The 12,201-nt window shown below is 50.3% G+C and overlaps 1 pseudogene; it reads left to right on the top strand.

Moving 5' to 3' along the window:
* The first annotated feature begins 9,904 nt into the window (after window positions 1-9,904).
* LOC102958451 lies at window positions 9,905-10,621 on the top strand (annotated as a pseudogene).
* The last annotated feature ends 1,580 nt before the right edge of the window (window positions 10,622-12,201 follow it).

The raw sequence follows: 12,201 nt of genomic DNA, 5'->3' as shown, positions 1-12,201 counted from the left end.
GCAGGAGCTCCGTGGTCCCTGCCCCTTGGAAAACAGCTGGCAGGAAGTGGCTGAGGTTTGGGCCAGAGGAGAAAGGGGAGAGAGATGCCAGGGAGAAGGGGGCAGGTGCTAGATGAGCCGTGCCGCCTTCACCCCTTTACCAGCAGGAGGCTCCCTTGAGGAAGCCTTGAGGACGTTCCTTGAGAACTTCCCAGGGATGCAGTTTTCCATCCTGTGTGGACCCCGGCCAGAGAGGGAGGTCAGAGTGAGGGAGGCACAGAAGACTGAGACAGACAAAGGAGAACTTTGCTCCTTGGCAAGTGGGGTTAAGATCTAGCTGGCTTTTGGCTTCTTTTCAACTCCAACCTTTTGCAAATCTGGATTCCACAAGGCAAGAGACTTCAGACAACAAATTGTTTGGAAGCCCACCGTGGGTTTTTAATGTGTAATCTGTTGACGGAATGGATAAATAAGGCACAGAGGCTTCCTGAGGGCTCAGCCGTGTTAATGAAAAGCCAGAGCAGCACAATCCTCGGAAGTCCGGCCGGGGCCTCGCCAGTCTCAACAGGCAGTTGTGCTGCGTGTGCCGAGAGCCTCGCGTGTGATTACCTCATTCAGTCCCCAGCACAGCCCCGACACAGAGGCACTGGGAGTAGTGGTACCCACTGTAGAGATGGCGATATGAGGCTGGGGGGCCGAGGCACTCGCCCCACGTGGCAGGTTGCAGGCGATCAGAACTAGACCTGCTTCCTGACTCGGTAGAGCCCACGCTCCGCTCCTCCCACCGGGCCGCCCCGCTCCTCCCACCGGGCCGCCGTTGCCAGCTCACCCTTCCGCTCAGGCGGGCGAGGCTGGGCTTTGTGTCTTCAGGGTCACGGCTTCCCTTTCAGCATCTCTTCCCCTCCCCCCAGGTGAGGTGGCATCCGACTCTCCAGCTTCGTGCAGCTCAAAGGGTAGTCCTGGGACCCACAGCGTTGGCGTGGCCTGGCGGCCAGTTAGAACGGCAGAAACTCAGGCCCTACCCAGACCTGCTGAATCAGAATCTGCATTTTAACGAGATGGCGCCAAGTGATTCATGTGCACAGTGGAACTGGGGAAGTTCAGCTTCGGATCTGTGCCAGCTCCAGGTAAGGGAAAACCGTGGCCAACCTCATCTGTGGGAAGCTGCTTCCCCGCGGGATGCTGGCTCAGGGATCCCTGTTTCGTTCGAGAACCGCAGCCTCTCCAGTTCTACATCAGACTCAGGACTTTTCTCTTTCAAACCTTTCTTCCCCTTTCAACTGGAAAGCCAATCCTCCTGCCCCCCGCCCCACATCCCTGTATTGCCTTTTTTTTTTTTAATTTTTTTTTTAACGTTTATTTATTTTTGAGACAGAGAGAGACAGAGCATGAACGGGGGAGGGGCAGAGAGAGAGGGAGACACAGAATCGGAAGCAGGCTCCAGGCTCTGAGCCATCAACCCAGAGCCCGAGGCGGGGCTCGAACTCACGGACCGCAAGATCGTGACCTGAGCTGAAGTCGGACGCCCAACAGACTGAGCCACCCAGGCGCCCCGAGCCTTTTTTTTTTTTTTTTTTTTAAGAAGCTTTTAATTTTAGCATGGTTTGAAGTTTACAGGAAAGTTGCAAAGGTAGCACAGAGAGTTCCCACAGACTCCTCACCCCGTGTCCCCTCTTGTTAATGTCTCACATTACGGAGGTGCGTTTGTCCCAGCTAAGCAAACACACTGGTGCGTTCCTACTAAATAAACTCTGCTTCCTTCAATTTCACGATTCCACCGATGTCTTTTTTCTGTTCCAGGATTCCATCCCGGATCCCACCTGCATTTACTCACCACGTCTTCTTAGTGTCTTCTGGTCTTTCTTTGATGTTTGTTTGTTTTGTGCCCTTAACAGTTAGGAGGAGTACTGGTCAGGTATTTTGTAGAATGTCTCTCAATGTGGATTGCCCAGTAGTTTTCTCGTGGTTAGGCTCGGGTTGTGGGTTTGCGGAAGACTACAGAGGTCATGTGCCCTTCTCATCGCATCACACAGGGGGACGTGGAATCCACATGACTCGTCACTTGATGATGTTAAACTTGATCACCTGGCCACGGTCCTGCCTTACCTAACGTTCCCTTTTTCCTGTCCCCGAGTCTCTACAGTTCCCTTCCTGGTAGTTCGTCATGGTTTTAGTAATTAATAATACGTTTGTACCTCAACATCTCCCCCGGCCCCTCTCCAGTGTTTCCTCCCTATGCCATGTAGGTTGTCGCTGGATGCTTTTGTTACGGACAGGGTGTGTTGTTGAAACACATCCTCTGCCAACAGAAGTACTGCTGTCGTGTGTCTCCTCCAGCATGAAGCCGAAAAGCTAAATGCAAGCTGCCCACCAGGGTCAGGGGCAAACAGGAGGTCCGGCCTTGAGCAAGCCAAGATATGCTCTGGGTGATTTCTGAAAGTGTATTCTACTTAGGTGGCAGGAGAAAATTAGAGTTAGCTTGGAGAGCGGTCAGGAACAGGGCCAAACTGGGTGGGTGAGGGAGGCGGGGAGAGAGGGAGGTATCCAGGCATGCCTGAGTGTTTGCATTTCTTCATATTTTATTCTAAATTCGGAATTATCCCTTTCAGTCACATTAGGCAGTAGTTATATGCTTCCGCTTTAACACAAGCCAGTGATACTTTAGGTTTGGAATAGAAACACTGAATAGAAAACATCCTGCTCTTGGGGCACCTGGGTGGCTCAGTCAGTTAAGTGCCCGCCTTTGTCCCAGGCCATGATCTCGTGGTTTGTGAGTTCAAGCCCCGAGTCGGGCTCTGTGCTGACAGTTCAGAGCCTGGAGCCTGCTTCGGATTCTGTGTCTCCCCCTCCGTCTGCCCCTCCCCACCGGCTCTCTCTCTCTCTCTCTCTCTCAAAAAAATAAATAAACATTAAAAAAAGAGAAAAGAAAACATCCTGCTCTCCTCCCTGCCTGGAGCCTTTAATCTGCCTGTGATCCAGGAGGCAGTCTCCATCCCCACCTTGGGACATAATTGCCAAGCGATCGAGAAAGAAAGAGAAGTTAAAGGCATATTACAGGGGCTCCTCCAAGCTGACTGGGTACTAGGTACTAGGTACTATGTACTAGGAAAGGAAATGCTGGCCTCTGGGTGGAATTGATGTCCTTAGAGTCCTAAGTATGGGGGTGGGAGAGGTGCCCAAGACTCGTGCTGACCTGCTTCAGCCCCTGCAGCCCTACCACCTACCACCCCTAGTGACATTGAGAATCATCGTCAACTTCCAGAATCCTCCATTCAGGGCTAAGTCTAAACAGTTCCAGGACTGTCCAGAGATGGTGAAATATTGGTATCTGTCCTTCCTGAAAGGGCAAGTTATGATGTACATGCCAGGTAGGAGTCTGGCAATGAAATATTCTGTAGAATTCTTTGCCACCCTACACAGGATGCATGATGGGTCTGGGTAATAGGTCACTAGTTTTCCCTCATTGGTGGCAGTGGGTGGTGGGGAAAGAGAGGGGCAGTCAGCCGCCGCCGCCACCACCATGAATTCTGGTTGTTCACAGGACAATCATCGTGAAAGAATGTTCTCTGCTCTCCTTTGGAAAAAACTTGACCTTTGATCCAGCTGGACATACCCTTGAGCCATACACCTTTCAATAAGGAGAGATAGGGGCAAACAGGCACCCCGAGGCTATCGACAGTAGTTTTAATCAGTTCTGTGTAATGGCAATGAATGAAACCCTACCCAAAGCAGTCTAATAGAACGTGGCTGTAGAAGACTCCTCTTTGACCCTCCCCCAGAGGTGGGCTACGGAAGCTGGAGCACAATGTAACCCCCCCACCCCAACTCTACCAGACACGGCTGATTGGAACATGGTGAATACTGACCCACACTAGGCCCCAGAGCTTTGCTGTTTCAGAAAGGGCTAGAGCGTGAGAACATCTCTGTGGCCACTTGAACGTATGCACTTTGGGGCTATGAAGCAGCCATGTTCAGCCTCATGCACATGGAGAACTGAAGGAAGTTGGTCTCAAGCATTTTACTTGAACCCGGAGAAGGACTGCCTGGCTTCTAAGCCCTCCTGGGGCCTCAGTGTGCCACTTGCCCCCAGGTTCCAGGAGACACCTATCCTTATAACAACTACCCTTTCTAAGTTAGCCTAGGTTGGTTTCTGTCACTTATACCCCCAAAAAGCCTAAGATAAGGGGTACTGTAGGGACTCAGGGAAAGGAAGTGTGGGAAAACACAGTGGGGCTTAGGAACTGGAAAAATCATGTCTTTCTCTCAGTCTGGTTCTTTTCTTACCCTTATTTATCTCAACAGATGAATTTTCTTTCTTGTTTCCATCAATAAATTCCCAACCAAATGGTTGCCTTAGTCCTGGAACCATACAACCTTTCAGTTCCAGCCAGTGGACTATAGTCTCTATATCTAGTGTTTTTAAAATTTTTTTTAATGTTTATTTATTTTTGAGAGACAGAGACAGAGTGTGAGTGGGGGAGGGTCAGAGAGGGAGACACAGAATCTGAAGCAGGCCCCAGGCTCTGAGCTGTCAGCACAGAGCCCGGTGCAGGGCTCGAACTCACAAACCATGAGATCATGACCTGGGCTGAAATCTGATGCTTAATCAACTGAGCTACCCAGGTGCCCCTCTATATCTAGTTTAAATATGAGAGACAGGCAGAAAGGGGAGGGGAGAATGACAGAGAGTGAGAAAAATTGATTTTGCTTGGCTTGGGGGACAAGGAGTCTTACACAGGATATTGATCAGGACCACCCCTGCCTCTTTTTTTAAGGACAGAAGTCCAACTCCAGGAAGCCCCAGAGGAAAAACAGGAATGGATTAGCTCACGTCACTGATACAATCAGAGTGGAAATGGCTTCAGGAACAACTGGATCCAGAAATGCCAACCCAATGTCACTGGGCTCTCCTCCTACCTATGTTTGCCTCATTCCCTCGTATTGGGCCTTTATGTGGGATATAGGGAAGGCTGACAAGCCTGGGCTTATATCGCCTCAACTAGAGACCCCAAAGGAAAGAAAGGCCTTCTGTCTCCTGTTACCTATGTACAAAATCCCAGTTTAGGACACAGTTTTGAATCAAGCTCCTTTCCTTGGCGGACCACTATATCCAGGAGGGCAAGGATAGTGCGATGGCAGCCCCAATGCCCATATGGAAGGGAAGGGGCTTCCTTAAAGACTGGGGTTGGTTGGGAGGGTCCACTGTGCATGGTCTGCAGCATGACCCCTTTCAGGGGCTAAGGGGGTGGCAGATGAACTAGTGGAGAAGCTGAGTGAGAAAGATGGAAGCAATGGCTCTATCTTCTGTCTCCCGGATCAGCTCTCCCTCAGAGTCCAGTCTCTGCAGATCTGAACCATTCTGCCAACAGCCCTTTGCCTTCTTTATGTTCTAGGGCTCCATGCAATGTTAGTCTCCCGACGTGAGTCATTCTGCCTGGGCTCAGCCCGCTGGCTCTTGGGCTCTCGCTTACACTCTGGAGGAAGATTCTGGAAGCTCTGAGCAAGAGCCTGTAACTCTCCCCATGGGTTGGTATTGTCCATTGGGGCTGGGGGCCTTGGTTCCCAGGGGCCACTGGGGCCTGAGGAGGTCAGTTTATGGAGGAAATGGTCTGTACCCGGTACAGCATCACTGGCCCAGGCATTAGGCCCAGAGGATCCCAAGTTGAGCTGACTTCTGTCCCGGAGAGGATCTTAAGAGTAGCCCTTCTAGCAGCAATTATAAGCTCCTCTCCGTGTTGACTTCTGTCATCCCCAGGTCTTAAGCAAAGTTTTGTCAAATGCTAACAACAATGGAAAGACATTAGAGGTCAGAGGCCTGCAGGCAAGCTCTGCCTTCAAAACCGAGACAGGGGGAGACACCAGGATTACTTGACAACTCTAGCTGTCTCTCAAACAAGTCTGTTCAGACATCTTCAAATATGCATTTTAGCACTTCTCTCTGCCAGAGTGTTGACACTCACGCTGGCTTCCCCAGGGCTGAGTGAGGCCTCAGCGGGTCTGTGTCACACTTTCTGGTGCTCAGAGGCACAGCCATCACCAAGAGGCAGGAGAGTGAGCCAGAGGTGCATTCCTGCTTCTCAATCAGTACCTTTTCTGTTTGCAAATCCCTCAGCACAAACCACTTAATACACATGGGCAAATCTGGCAAGACTTCCAAAGGATACAACCCCTGGGGGTAGGGAAGATGGACAGTCTTCCCCTACACCCTGGCCATGACTTCCTGTCCCTGCCTCTCAGCTCAAGCTGGGAAGATTCTGAGCATGGATGAGAAAGCAGAAGCTTGGGGACTTCAGTGAAGCCAGATGATGGGTAAAGACCTTGACACTGGGTCTCACTGAGAGCCTGGGGTTGTGCTGCAAGGGTGTGGACTAGCATCTCTCAGAATCTAACTTAGTGCCAGGCTGTGCTAATCTAGTAACTTCCTTTTAGCAACCTTTTTATTTTGAAAATATGAAGGCTACAGAGAAGTTAAAAGAATAGTGTAATAAACTCCCAAATGTCCTTTACCAAGATTCACTGATATTTTACTACGTTTGACAATACTACATCTCTCTATACGTCTCTCAATACTATTGTCTCTCTCTTTTTTTAATCTTTTATTTTTTTAAAGTTTATTTATTTATTTATGGGGGGGGGGGGCAGAGAGAGAGGGAGAGAGAGAATCCCAAGCAGGCTTTGCGCCACCAGCACGGAGCCTGACGTGGGACTCAAACCCACAAACCGTGAGATCATGACCCAAGCCAAAATCAAGAGTCAGATGCTTAACTTACTGAACCACCCAGGTGCCCCTTGTCTCTCTCTTTCGTACACACACACACACACACACACACACACACGTGTAAATCATTTTAGTATTCTTTTTTTCTGAACTATTTGAGGATAAGTTTCAGATATCATAACACTTCATCCCTAAATACTTCAGCACACAGCTCTTAAGAACAAGGATATTTTCTTACCTATCCTTAGGACAGCTATCTTAAATAAAGGAAATGCCATTGATACTATAATCTAATGTATGGTCCTTATTCTAATTTTGCTCTTTGTCCCATGCTATCTTTTGTAGCAATTAAAAAAATTTTTTTTTAAGTTTATTTTATTTTTGAGAGAAAGAGAGCACGAATGGGGTAGGGCACAGAGGGAGGGAGACAGAATTGCAAGCAGGCTCTGCGCTGTCAGCCCAGAGCCCAATGCGGGGCTTAAGCCCATGAAACGTGAGATCATGACCTGAGCCGAGGTCGAGAGTCAGACCTTAACCTACTGAGCCACCCAGGTGCCCCTGCAGCAATTTTTTTTTTCCCTCAGATCTAGTACCAATCCAGAATCATGTGTTGTGGTTTTTCATCTGAAAATGTTCTTCTCAATTTCTTTTGCCTTTCATAATATTGACTTTTTGGAAGAGTTTAGATGTCTCACACGTTTCTCCTGATTAGATTCAGGGTCTGCATTTGGAAAAGGGATGCCACATGAATGATGCTGTGTCCTTCTTGCTATGTCAGTCTTTAAGTACTGACTCTGGAGTGGGACCGCTGGAATTGGAAAACTGGGTCCGCTATCAACCTGTGTAACTTTGGATAAATCACGGAGCCTCTCTAGGTAGGCCTTGCTTTTGTCACCTGTGAAATGGACAGAATAGTATCTACTTCATGAGGTTATTGGGAGGATTAAATGAACTAATCCACAGGAAGTGCTTTGCCCAATGGGTTATTGCTCAGTCGATAGTGGGGGTGTGCTGAAGAGGAAGATGATGTAGGTGATGGTGAGCAGCACAGCTTCGAAGGGTCCCAGCCCTAGGCTAGTGTCTCCCTGAGGACGGAACCAGTGGTTGGCTACTTGAGAGGCTGGTGGGTAAGAGAGGCAGGAAGGATATTCCGTCATGTGGGGCTGGGAGGGCCGGGATGACTCACTCTCACTTGTTTACACTTTATCTCTCACCTGCTTCCAGAAAGGCTTTGAAGTGGCTCATAATTAAAGCCTCAGGTCTCAGCCTGCTGAGACGGGAAAGACCATGTCCCCGCTGGAGCTGGCTTGGCCAAGGCTGGCACAGCTGGGTGGGTCTGGGCTCACAGGGAGGGATGGAAGAGGGCCCGGCTGCCACAGTGTGAGGGGTGGAGGACGGCAGGTATGAGAGACCAAGGAAAGAAGCTGGGCAGGCCCTGACTGACCACCTGGGGCAGGAAGGACAGAGGGACTGGAGGCTGGGAGTGTTCAGGTTGAACAAAGGAACTGGGGAGGGGGAGCGCCGAAAAGGGACTCCACAAAGTCTCAGAATCTGGCTGGGCCCATTTCCTGTATTTGCTGAGTGGCAGTCTTTGGGCTCGGACCATCCCGTAGGACATTCCAGTTGGCCAGCCCTAGGCCCTCCCACTGCCCCAAGGCTAAGGCCCTCTCCACCAACAAGCATCTCTGGAGGGCAAGCCTTTCCACTGGGTTCCAGGTGCCTCTGGCCTCAGGCTGAAATGCTTGTTAGAGGAAATCCTGTCCTCCCTCTACCCCCTTACCAGTTCCCCCACAACCTCCCTCCCTCAGCCCCACCCACCCCACCCTAAGCTGCCCACGCACCTTTATCTGGCAGCAGTTTCAAGGAAGTCCCTGCCCCCAACCTCCTTTCTCCACTTGGGGCCCGAGTTTTGTCTGCCCCTCCCCCACACCATTTCCTGCCTCTTACCTTGAACATCCTGACTTGCCCCCACCTCGGCTCTGCTCAGGTTTCCTTGGCATCCCCACATTACACCAAGTTTTGGCAAGTCCAGCCCAACTGACAGACTTTCCGTCACGCTTCTCTACAGCTACTTAAACCACACTTTACCCTGTAATGGAATACCTCCCATTTGGGGAAGAGGAAGGGGCTCCCCCAGGCGGGATTCAACACGATGACAGTTCCTAAAGGTAGGGGCTGGAATTCAGGCTAAAAAGTAAGGCGGCAAAACTGGGGGAGGGGGGTGATCGAAGTGATAGGAACAGCAGCTGCCAGCCTGGGTTACGGGGCTGCCCAAACGGCAGAGGTGGCCCCTGGGCTCAGAGGATCCCCCGCCTCTACCCCTGCAGTGCCGAAGGAAACCCCACCCCTGAGATCAAACTAGAGAAGAAGGACAAAGTAAGAGGGAGCCCAGAGAGCAGAGGTCTCAAAGGAAGACCAGAGGACAGGCTGGTAGCTACAGGCACTGTGGTGATCGTTTCATAATGTCTGTAAGTGTTGAATCACTATTGCACACCTGAAACCAGGACAATATTGTGGGTCAACTACCCAGCAATAACAATTTAAAAATGCTGCTACAGACAACCGTGTGCAGGTTTTTATAGGGACATAGGTCCCTATGGGCGAATATCAAAGACCACAATTGCTGGATCGCATGTTAAGAGTATGTTTAGTTTTGGAAGAAACTGCCGAACCGTCTTCCAAAGTGGCTGAACCATTTTGCTTTCCCACCAGCAGTGAGCGAGAGTTCCTGTTGCCCCACATCCTCCCCAGCACTTGGGGTTGCCAGTGTTTTGGATTTTGGCCATTCTAACAGGTGTGCGGTGGTAACTCATTGTTTTAATTTGCAGTTCCCTAATGACACGCGACATCTTTTCACGTGCCTATTTTCCATCTGCATGTCTTCTTTGGTGAAGATTCTTTTCAGGTCTTTTGCCCATTTTTTAAAAATCGGATTCTTCATTTTCTTATTGTTAAGTTTTAAGAGTTCTTCATATATATATTTTTTTAATTTTTAAAATTTATTCATTTTTGAGAGACAGAGTGTGCACAGAGGAGGGACAGAGAGAGAGAGGGAGACACAGAATCCGAAGCAGGCTCCAGGCTCTGAGCTATTGGCACAGAGCCTGACGTGGGGCTTGAACTCACAGACTGCGAGATCATGACATGAGCTGAAGTCAGACGCTTAACCGACTGAGCCACCCAGGCGCCCCGTCTCCTATTTGATCCTTTGATGGTGGCTGGTCAATGAAGCATACAGCTACTGCTTCCCAGGGAGACCGACACCTCCTCGGTGCAGTACCTGGTGAGAGTGTGCTACCAGATGTTCCGTAGGTTGTCACAACAGCCAGAATGCAGGACCTCAAACAACAAGTTCAGTGCTTAACTGTTCATCAGTGAAAACTAGAAGCTTAGCTTCTTCAAATAGAGGAGGAACACCAGAAAAAGAAGTTGTTCCTGGAAAGCACAGATTCATTTAACAATGAACTTGAAAGGCTCTGGGTCCAAAGATGGACGTGGATACAGAGAAAATTAGAGCTGAAATTGCACAGGCAGAGGAACACAACCACAAAAGCTAGAGACAGGGAGTAAGAGGTGGCAGAGCGAGTCAAACGGGGTCAGAGCAGTATTACTTCCTGAGGAAGAGCGAGCAGCTAAGAAAACCACAGAAAAGAAAGAAGACAAGAAAGAGAATTCCACTGGAGATGGAGAAGGCGCTTTGAAGAAACGAGAAAGCTCAGAGAGTGGTGAAGAAGGCACATCTGCTCCTGAGGACGGGAAGAGTGGACAGGAGGGGCGACCAGTGATAGTGACACTGGCTTGAGGAGCAACACATGTGACAGGAGAGGGCCACCACGAGATCCTATACCAGAGGACAAGAACAAAGAGACAGATGTCTCTTTCCCGACAGGTGTCGGGGAATGGCGCCTTGGTTATGCGTTCTAAAGAACTTCATAGGGGCACCTGGGTGGCTCAGTCAGCTAAGCGTCCGACTTCGGCTCAGGTCTGATCTCGCCATTCGTAGGTTCGAGCCCCGTGTTGGGCTCTGTGCTGACAGCTCGGAGCCTGGAGCCCGCTTTGGATTCCGTGTGTCCCTCTCTCTCTGCCCCTCTCCCGCTCACACCCTGTCTCTCTCTCTCTCTCTCTCCAAAATAAATAAACATTAAAAGAAAGAAAGAAAGAACTTTATAAATGAAAAAGTGTTTCTGAGTTAAGAAGAGAACAGTAGAGGGATAGAGCCTGTAGAGGCCATTTTTAGGCAACAGGCTTGAGCAATGGAAACCTGAGTAAGGCCAAAGGGCCCACGTGACCACTGACCACTAAGCGGCCCACATCGAAATAACCACAGACCCTAACTGACCAATTACAATCAGTCACAGTCCCTAAAATGGCCAAAAAAGGGGGAAATTCCATATGTCCCCATACTCCCTCACTCCACCCCATAACTGTGATAACTGTGTCCACCCCCCCCAACACACACATACGCATACCCACCTGGTGGCAGTGTCTCCTTTGCTGTCCTGCCTGCCACTCCCTTGTGGTAACCTCAAACTTCTATCTCCTTTGTTCCCCCTTCTTTCACTGCCTGCGCCGCCGGCCCCCACCTGATTGGGACTCCCCCCATTGGGTGGCCCCCAGCTGATCGGAGCACCCCACAAAGCCCTCCTCCATCACGGCATGGCTGGCCAGCTGCTCTCTCCCAAGACTTTGAGTCCTAATGGAGACGGGAAGGCGGAAATGGATGGAGGTCCTTTGTCCATCAGTGTCTGCCATCGTCCATGTCCCATTCTCCCTGCCCCCTCCTCCTCCAGACAGTGGGGCCCTGGCCAGATTGCTCTGGTGTGAAGCTCTCTTCCTGTCGTTCCTCCTGCCTGGCCTCTGGTTCTCTGGCTTTCCCAGACTCCTTCCGATACATCCCGTTTTTGTGTAAGCTAAGTTAGCTACTTAAGTCGGTTTCTGTCGCTTGCAGTCAGGGAACTGGAAGCGATACGTGTCGGGAAATGGCTATCCCAGCCACGACTCTGCCTGTTCTCCCAGTTTAGTAATGACAAGCTAGAGCTCTGTAGCCCACCTTTACATTTCTGAGAGAACCAACCCATTGGCCAGCTTAAGTTAGGTTGGCCCAATCAGGCTGGCTCTAGAAGAAGGCAGAGTAACATAACGCTAACAAGGCTAACGGGGAGGTGGCAGGACGTACATCCACATACGGCTGTGTAGACTGTGCGGTGTGTAACTCCAAGGGGCCCCCTCCACACTGCAGACATTGCAAAGATGCATATTCATAATGAAACTGTTTTGGCAGATGGCAATAAAGTGTGTTGAGAAACGGGCGCTTTTGTTTCTAATTCTCATTGAAGCGTCCCATGGGCTAGTGACCACCCGAGCTGGGCCTGTTCCTCAGCATGGGGCGGTTTGGGGGGCAGCTCTTAGAGAAAATAGCATGGGCCAGACACACCCCAACAGTGGTTCTACATATGACACGTAGCTGGGGGGGGGGTGTCCAGTGACCTTGATATCTGGCGCAC

Source organism: Panthera tigris, chromosome D2 (genome assembly GCF_018350195.1).
Source record: "Panthera tigris isolate Pti1 chromosome D2, P.tigris_Pti1_mat1.1, whole genome shotgun sequence".
NCBI lineage: Eukaryota > Metazoa > Chordata > Mammalia > Carnivora > Felidae > Panthera > Panthera tigris.
Note: the sequence above shows the minus strand (reverse complement) of the source record. Positions and strands in the feature narration are given on the sequence as shown.